General features: G+C 50.7%; 1 long non-coding RNA gene across 3 annotated transcripts; it reads left to right on the top strand.

The window, feature by feature from the left end:
• The first annotated feature begins 615 nt into the window (after positions 1 to 615).
• Positions 616 to 8,521, top strand: LOC142663338 (uncharacterized). 3 transcript variants are annotated; one of them, XR_012851081.1, is made up of 4 exons: positions 616 to 669; positions 2,824 to 2,952; positions 7,422 to 7,557; positions 8,353 to 8,521. It is a non-coding gene; the product is annotated as an uncharacterized LOC142663338 (long non-coding RNA). The 3 variants fall into 3 exon arrangements; XR_012851082.1 differs by lacking the exon at positions 616 to 669 and adding an exon at positions 676 to 759; XR_012851080.1 differs by lacking the exon at positions 616 to 669 and adding an exon at positions 777 to 1,157.
• Positions 8,522 to 9,300: the final 779 nt, after the last annotated feature.

Here is a 9,300-nt window from a genome sequence, read left to right as displayed (position 1 = left end):
ACAGACAGGACCCTGAAGTGCCCCCGCACGCACACACAGGACCCTGAAGTGCCCCCGCACGCACACACAGGACCCTGAAGTGCCCCCGCACGCACACACAGGACCCTGAAGTGCCCCCGCACGCACACACAGGACCCTGAAGTGCCCCCGCACGCACACACAGGACCCTGAAGTGTCCCCGCATGCACATAGACTGCTCCTTATAGTTCCCCCCTCTACGACACAAGCTGTTCCCCATGGTTTAGACCCCAGACAAGACCCTCCCCTTAGTACAGACCAGACACTCCACCACAGAACCTAGAGCAGACCCCCTTCCATAACAGACCCCAGAGCACCCCTCAACAAAGACCAAACTCTCTTTACCACTATCAACACAGACTCCCCCTTAAGACTGACCCCGCTCAGTACAGACCCCAGGCCGGCTATTCACAGCGTCTCCCCTGCTCGCTCTGGAAGATTGATCGCGCTCATGTTGGAGAACAGACACAAGACACGGACCTGGGAACGTCCCACCCTCCATATATGGCGTCTCCATGACTACAACCAAACAACAGAAAAGAAGTGTGCGGGGGCGTGGCCTGTACCGTGAGCGACTTCCGGGTGAGAGGGTAAGAGGAGGCGGGGCAGTGAGGAGACATTGCTGTGACTGTATGATAGGCTGTTATTAAGGTCTGCGGCTCCATGACGGCTTGTGCATACATTCTATTAGATCTAGTGGCATTTTTCTTGTTCTGTTCTGTATTTTGGAGGAGCATGTTTGTATGTCCTTATTAGTATGTATATCATATAGAAGTATGTAGCTAGGGGGGGGCAGGCGGGGCACTTGCCCAGGGCGCAGTTCAGAGGGGGGCGCCAGCGCCCCCTCCTCCTGCACTATAATTGTACCTGTGTCGCAAGGACACAGGTACAATTAGAAGCAATGAATGACCGGGCACGTTCCGAGCCCAGCCATTCAGCGCCTCTCCACGAATGAAGCGACTGGTACCTTTTGTACCAGTGACGCTTCCGTCGATGAAAGGCGCTGACTGACTGGCAGGGAAAGACATCCTGCCCAGCCAATCAGCGCCTTTCATAGACGCCGCGTTCAACCCCCTGGAGACCTGCGCAGAAGAGAGCAGGTCTCCATGGCTGCCGGACGGCGTGGGAGCGGGAATAAGGTGAGTTTGAGATGTGTTTTTTTTTTGTTTTTTTTAAATTGTAATAGAAGTGTGCGGCTGTATCTGCAGGGGGGGCGACGACTTTGTCTACCTACGGGGGGTGTCTATCTACAGGGCTGGACTATATACAGGGGGACTATATCTGCTGGGCTATATACAGGGGGACTATATACAGGGGGACTATATCTGCTGGGCTATATACAGGGGGGCTATATCTACAGGGGAGCTATATACAGGGGGACTATATCTGCTGGGCTATATACAGGGGGGCTATATCTACAGGGGAGCTATATACAGGGGGACTATATCTGCTGGGCTATATACAGGGGGACTATATCTACAGGGGAGCTATATACTGGAGTGGGCCGTCTATAGAGCACCATATACAGGGGTGGGCTATGTACAGGGGGACTATATCTACAGGGGGGGCTATATACTGGGGTGGGCTATCTATAGAGCACTATATACAGGGGTGGGCTATATAGTATATAGCCCCCTGTAGATATAGCCCACCCCTGTATATGGTGCTCCATAGATAGCCCACCCCAGTATATAGCCCCCCCTGTAGATATAGTCGCCCTGTATATAGCCCAGCCCTGTAGATATAGCCCCCTGTAGATATATTCCCCCTGTATATAGCCCACCCCTGTATATAGCCCACCCCTGTATATAGCCCACCCCTGTATATAGCCCCCCTATGTATAGCCCACCACTGTAGATATAGCCCACCCCTGTATATAGCCCCCCTCTGTAGATATAGCCCACCCCTGTATATAGCCCCCCTATGTATAGCCCACCACTGTAGATATAGCCCACCCCTGTATATAGCCCCCCTCTGTAGATATAGCCCCCCTGTGTATATCCCAGCCCTGTGTATAGCTCACCCCTGTATATAGTATCCCACAAATAGCTCCCCCTATAGTGCTCCACAGAAAGCCCACCCCTGTATATAGCCCCCTTGTACATATAGTCCACCCCTGTATATAGTGCTCCACAGATAGCCCACCCTTGTATATAGTATATACAGGGGTGGGCTATCTGTGGAGCACTATATACAGGGGTGGACTATCTAGTGGAGCATTATATACAGGGGTGGACTATATGTACAAGAGGGGGGGCTATATACAGGGGCGGGCTATCTGTGAAACACTATATACAGGGGTGGACTATATGTGGAGCACTATATACAGAGGTGGGCTATATCTACAGGGGGGCTACATACATGGTTGGGCTATCTGTAGAGCTCTATATACAGGGGTGGGCTATATCTACAGGGGGCTATATACAGGGGTGGGCTATCTGTAGAGCACTATAGGGGGAGTTATTTGTGGGACACTATATACAGGGGTGGTCTATATGGGGGCACTATCTACAGGGGGCTCTATGGCAGGCACTATCTACAGGGGGCTCTATGGCAGGCACTATCTACAGGGGGCTCTATGGCAGGCACTATCTACAGGGGGCTCTATGGCAGGCACTATCTACAGGGGGCTCTATGGCAGGCACTATCTACAGGGGGCTCTATGGCAGGCACTATCTACAGGGGGCACAGTGTGTGTGTGGGACACGGTGTATGGTGCTATTATAATTAGAGGTGCAGTGTATGGCGCTATTATATTTAGGGGCGTAGTGTGTGGTATAATGATAACTTTATATTTATTTATAGGTGCAGAAATGTTGGTAAAGTGAGAAGCTGAAGACATGTGAGCGGCAAACTGCAGAAATGGACCGGGAGAAGCCACCATAGAGGTCTGGACCGGATGGAGAAAAATAACTAGAATCTGAGACGTCACCGGTGAGTCACTTAATGTAAATGTTTATTCTGCCTCTAATCAGCACTGTAGTCACTGTATGATCTGCAGCGAGATGATTATGATAGGATTTATTTTTTGTGAAACAGCATCTCCCAGCATATCCTTATCATTGTTCGGGCCATGCTGGGAGCTGTAGTTTTACGCCGTACACACCTATATGGCAGGGGTTGCACAGCTGTATTTGTTCTGGGGCTGTATATATGTATCGAGCTTGGTTCTGGTGTTGTGTATAGGACCATATTGCTTGTGAAATGTACAAATAATTTTATGCTCGCGTTACATATAAAGAAATGACCCGTCGATTGGTAGAGAAAACAAACACGGCGAGGGGGAAGGAGATGTCGGGAAAGAGGTTGGGGGGGCGCCAAACTGAATCTTTGCCCCGGGTGCTGGAGAACCTAGCTACGCCTCTGATATAGCAGATATATAGAGATGCTGCCCTATAGTATGTACATACCAGGTATCATATACCCCCCACAGCTCCCCATAACTGTAATGGCTGCGGTGCCCTCATAACTGTAATAGCTGTGGTGCCCCCATAACTGTAATAGCTGCGGTGTCCCCATAACTGTAATAGCTGCGGTGTCCCCATAACTGTAATAGCTGCGGTGTCCCCATAACTGTAATAGCTGCGGTGTCCCCATAACTGTAATAGCTGCGGTGCCCCCATAACTGTAATAGCTTTGGTGCCCCATAACTGTAATAGCTGCGGTGTCCCCATAACTGTAATAGCTGCGGTGCCCCATAACTGTAATAGCTGCGGTGCCCCCATAACTGTAATAGCTGCGGTGCCCCCATAACTGTAATAGCTGCGGTGCCCCCATAACTGTAATAGCTGCGGTGTCCCCATAACTGTAATAGCTGCGGTGTCCCCATAACTGTAATAGCTGCGGTGTCCCCATAACTGTAATAGCTGCGGTGCCCCCATAACTGTAATAGCTGCGGTGTCCCCATAACTGTAATAGCTGCGGTGCCCACATAACTGTAATAGCTGCGGTGCCCCCATAACTGTAATAGCTGCGGTGCCCCCAAAACTGTAATAGCTGCGGTGCCCCCAAAACTATAATAGCTGCGGTGCCCCCATAACTGTAATAGCTGCGGTGCCCCCATAACTGTAATAGCTGCGGTGCTCGCATAACTGTAATAGCTGCGGTGTCCCCATAACTATAATAGCTGCGGTGCCCCCATAACTGTAATAGCTGCGGTGCCCCCATAACTGTAATAGCTGCGGTGCCCCCATAACTATAATAGCTGCGGTGCCCCATAACTGTAATAGCTGTGGTACACCCACAACTAATAGCTGTGGTGCCCCCATAACCGAATTAGCTGTGGTGCCCCCATAACTGTAAAAGTGACAGTGTCCCCATAACTATAATAGCTGTGGTGTCCCCATAACCAAAATAGCTGTGGTGCCCCCATAACTGTAAAAGTGACAGTGTCCCCATAATAGTGACACACAGTGCCTACTTGAAAGTGACAACAACAGTTCTCCCATAATAGTAACAACTACCTGCCAAAGTGTCCCCATAACAGTGATAGTCATAGTGTCCCAGTAACATTCCCAATGCCCCCATTACAGTCACATTCAAAGTGTATGCATAATAATAACAGCCACATCACCGTCGTGACAGAAATAGCCATGATACAGCCACAGAACCCCCATAACAATGACAGTAATAGCCATGGTACAGCCACAGAGCCCCCATAACAATGACAGTAATAGCCATGGTACAGCCACAGAGCCCCCATAACCGTGACAGTAATAGCCATGGTACAGCCACAGAGCCCCCATAACAATGACAGTAATAGCCATGGTACAGCCACAGAGCCCCCATAACAATGACAGTAATAGCCATGGTACAGCCACAGAGCCCCCATAACAATGACCGTAATAGCCATGGTACAGCCACAGAGCCCCCATAACGATGACCGTAATAGCCATGGTACAGCCACAGAGCCCCCATAACAATGACAGTAATAGCCATGGTACAGCCACAGAGCCCCCATAACAATGACAGTAATAGCCATGATACAGCCACAGAGCCCCCATAACAATGACAGTAATAGCCATGGTACAGCCACAGAACCCCCATAACAATTACAGTAATAGCCATGGTACAGCCACAGAGCCCCCATAACAATGACAGTAATAGCCATGGTACAGCCACAGAGCCCCCATAACAATGACAGTAATAGCCATGGTACAGCCACAGAGCCCCCATAACAATGACAGTAATAGCCATGATACAGCCACAGAGCCCCCATAACAATGACAGTAATAGCCATGGTACAGCCACAGAGCCCCCATAACAATGACAGTAATAGCCATGGTACAGCCACAGAGCCCCCATAACAATGACAGTAATAGCCATGATACAGCCACAGAACCCCCATAACAATGACAGTAATAGCCATGGTACAGCCACAGAGCCCCCATAACAATGACAGTAATAGCCATGGTACAGCCACAGAGCCCCCATAACCGTGACAGTAATAGCCATGGTACAGCCACAGAGCCCCCATAACAATGACAGTAATAGCCATGGTACAGCCACAGAGCCCCCATAACAATGACAGTAATAGCCATGGTACAGCCACAGAGCCCCCATAACCGTGACAGTAATAGCCATGGTACAGCCACAGAGCCCCCATAACAATGACAGTAATAGCCATGGTGCAGCCACAGAGCCCCCATAACGATGACAGTAATAGCCATGATACAGCCACAGAGCCCCCATAACAATGACAGTAATAGCCATGGTACAGCCACAGAGCCCCCATAACAGTGACAGTAATAGCCATGGTACAGCCACAGAGCCCCCATAACAATGACAGTAATAGCCATGGTACAGCCACAGAGCCCCCATAACAATGACAGTAATAGCCATGGTACAGCCACAGAGCCCCCATAACAATGACAGTAATAGCCACGGTACAGCCACAGAGCCCACATAACAATGACAGTAATAGCCATGGTACAGCCACAGAGCCCCCATAACAATGACAGTAATAGCCATGGTACAGCCACAGAGCCCCCATAACAATGACAGTAATAGCCATGGTACAGCCACAGAGCCCCCATAACAATGACAGTAATCGCCATGGTACAGCCACAGAGCCCCCATAACAATGACAGTAATAGCCATGGTGCAGCCACAGAGCCCCCATAACAATGACAGTAATCGCCATGGTACAGCCACAGAGCCCCCATAACAATGACAGTAATAGCCATGATACAGCCACAGAGCCCCCATAACAATGACAGTAATAGCCATGGTACAGCCACAGAGCCCCCATAACAATGACAGTAATAGCCATGATACAGCCACAGAGCCCCCATAACAATGACAAATAATAGCCACGCTACGGGCACAGAGCCCCCATAACAATGACAGTAATAGCCATGGTACAGCCACAGAGCCCCCATAACAATGACAGTAATAGCCATGGTACAGCCACAGAGCCCCCATAACAATGACAGTAATAGCCATGGTACAGCCACAGAGCCCCCATAACAATGACAGTAATAGCCATGGTACGGCCACAGAGCCCCCATAACAATGACAGTAACGGTGTCCTCACATAAGTAATGTACAGAGTGCTCCCATATCAGACACAGTGCCCCATAATAGTAATAGCTCAGTGACATCCACAGTTCCCCCATAACAGTGACAGCCATATTTTCCCTACAATTGTGACAGCCACAGTGCCCTCGTAACCGGGACAACCACAGTGTTTCCTCTAGAAGGAAGTATCGGGCCTAAAATCCAGGACACTTGGGAGCCACGCGCTTGTTAGAGAATTGGGGTCAGTTCACACGTAGCGTCAATACTGCGGAGAGACCGCGGCGAATTACATTAGCAGCAAAGTGGATGAGAGAACAAATCCACCGAAAACCTTCATAAACTGACCGGCGGTGCGTTTTTAAGCCGTAGTTTGCCAATTTATGCTGCGGAATCGCTGCTTTTCTGGTGCAGGTTTTCCCCATTGAATTTAAAGGGAAGATGAGCCATGCGTTGCGGCGGAAACCCTGCGATTCCACCGCAAATATCGCAAATGAGAAAAAAGGTTTTTGAGTTAAAATGAAGAAAACAGTTTATACTTACCCTCCGGCGTTGTCATGGCGACACGTCTCCGTCTTCTGAGCGTAGCCCGGCCTCCTGGGATAACGTTTCAACCCATGTGGCTGCAGCAGCCAATCAAAGGATGCAGCGGTCACATGGACTACAGCGTCATCCCAGGAGGCCGGGCTACTCTCAGAAGAGGGAGACGTGTCGCCATGACAACACCAGAGGGTAAGTATAAACTGTTTTGTTTATTTTTAGATCTTCTGCAGCGGACATTTTTGCCTGATAACCCTGCACCACAATTTGGTGTGTTTTTTTCGGGTGGTGGGATTCCCTGCGGATTCCAGAACTAATACTTTGTGTACTTTCCTGTGTGTTCGCAGGACAAATCCCATTCTCTGGCGACCTGGTTCCGCTCCCTGCACTTTATACACTCAGCAGCTGGGGGCCCCAATCTGGTCCCGGGGCTGAAGTTGATCACAGACCACTCCTGCGGGGCCGAGTGCACGCAGCGGAGGGGTATGCATCGTGGCTGTGACTACTGAGAAGATGAGCTGGAGGGAGTGGGGGGCTGCTGTGACTATTGGGAGGGTGGGGGGCCTGCTGTGACTATTGGGAGGGTGGAGGGAGTGGGGGGCCTGCTGTGACTATTGGGAGGGTGGAGGGAGTGGGGGCCTGCTGTGACTATTGGGAGGGTGGAGGGAGTGGGGGCCTGCTGTGACTATTGGGAGGGTGGAGGGAGTGGGGGGCCTGCTGTGACTATTGGGAGGGTGGAGGGAGTGGGGGGGCCTGCTGTGACTATTGGGAGGGTGGAGGTAGTGGGGGGCCTGCTGTGACTATTGGGAGGGTGGAGGGAGTGGGGGGCCTGCTGTGACTATTGGGAGGGTGGAGGGAGTGGGGGGCCTGCTGTGACTATTGGGAGGGTGGAGGGAGTGGGGGGCCTGCTGTGACTATTGGGAGGGTGGAGGGAGTGGGGGGCCTGCTGTGACTATTGGGAGGGTGGAGGGAGTGGGGGGCCTGCTGTGACTATTGGGAGGGTGGAGGGAGTGGGGGGCCTGCTGACTATTGGGAGGGTGGAGGGGTGCTTCTGTAACTACTGGGGAAATGGTGGACGGCCAAGCTGGACACAAGCTTTAGGGTATCTTCACTGCATCATGGCATATCGGCATGGAATTAAATGCAGATTTTGTGGCACTCATGGCAAAACTGCACAAAAAATACTGCCCGGTGTGAATGTGCGCTTACTACTAGAGGGGGGGAGCAGATAGAAAATTGTTGGTTCAGGCTTGAAATGATTTTTTTCTCTTTCTGTAGATGGTTGCCCGATTGTGTTTATATTAGGTCCATTAATTGTGTCATCATGATGGGTAAAGGAATCCGTCATAAGAATGAGAGAATACTAAACCCCACTCTGGAGATCATCTACCTGCTAACGGGAGAGGTGAGGGATTCTGGGAGTTATGTCACATGACGTCTCTCTAGTCTATATTAATATACTACGAGTATGAGGGATTGAAAGAATGTGTATCGGGACATGTATCAGTGTCTCCCCATACACAGGACTACGCTGTCCTGAAGAAAACATGTGATGAGGGTGTGACCTCCGGCGGCCGTTCCCGTGTGTCAGGAGGAGGGAGCAGGACCCACAGCCCCATCACAGGACCTCCACCTCACTCACTGATACATGAGCAGAAGATCCTAGACCTCACCAACAAGATCATTCATCTGCTGACCGGAGAGGTGAGGACCACCGGGAATGTGGGACATTATATAGTGACGCTATGAAGGTGTCGGGATGATGACTGTCTCATTGTGTGTCAGGTTCCTATAAGGTGTCAGGATGTCACCGTCTATTTCTCCATGGAAGAGTAGGAGTATATAGAAGGACACAAGGATCTGTACAAGGACGCCATGGCGGAGGACCACCAGCCCCTCACATCACCGGGTAAGAGGGATCTGTGCAGGGACATCATGATGGAGGACCACCAGACCCCATCACCGGGTAAGAGGGATCTGTACAAGGACGTCATGATGGAGGACCACCGGAACCACACATCACCGGGTAAGAGGAGACTTCCATTATAGGGGTTATGCGGGGGGCAAAAAATGATTATCCCTGCAGTATGTGAGTACATTCGCTAATATACATTCCGGTCCCCTTCTTTGATGACGATTCTTTGTCATGTGACTGAGCCCGTTGTACTCTATGTAATCGCTGTTCTATTTCTCCTGCTTGTACATAGAGTAAAGCGGGGCCGGTCA

The sequence above is a fragment of the Rhinoderma darwinii genome, chromosome 11 (assembly GCF_050947455.1).
Source record: "Rhinoderma darwinii isolate aRhiDar2 chromosome 11, aRhiDar2.hap1, whole genome shotgun sequence".
Classification (NCBI taxonomy): Eukaryota; Metazoa; Chordata; class Amphibia; order Anura; family Rhinodermatidae; genus Rhinoderma; species Rhinoderma darwinii.
This window is presented reverse-complemented; position numbering and strand designations above follow the sequence as displayed.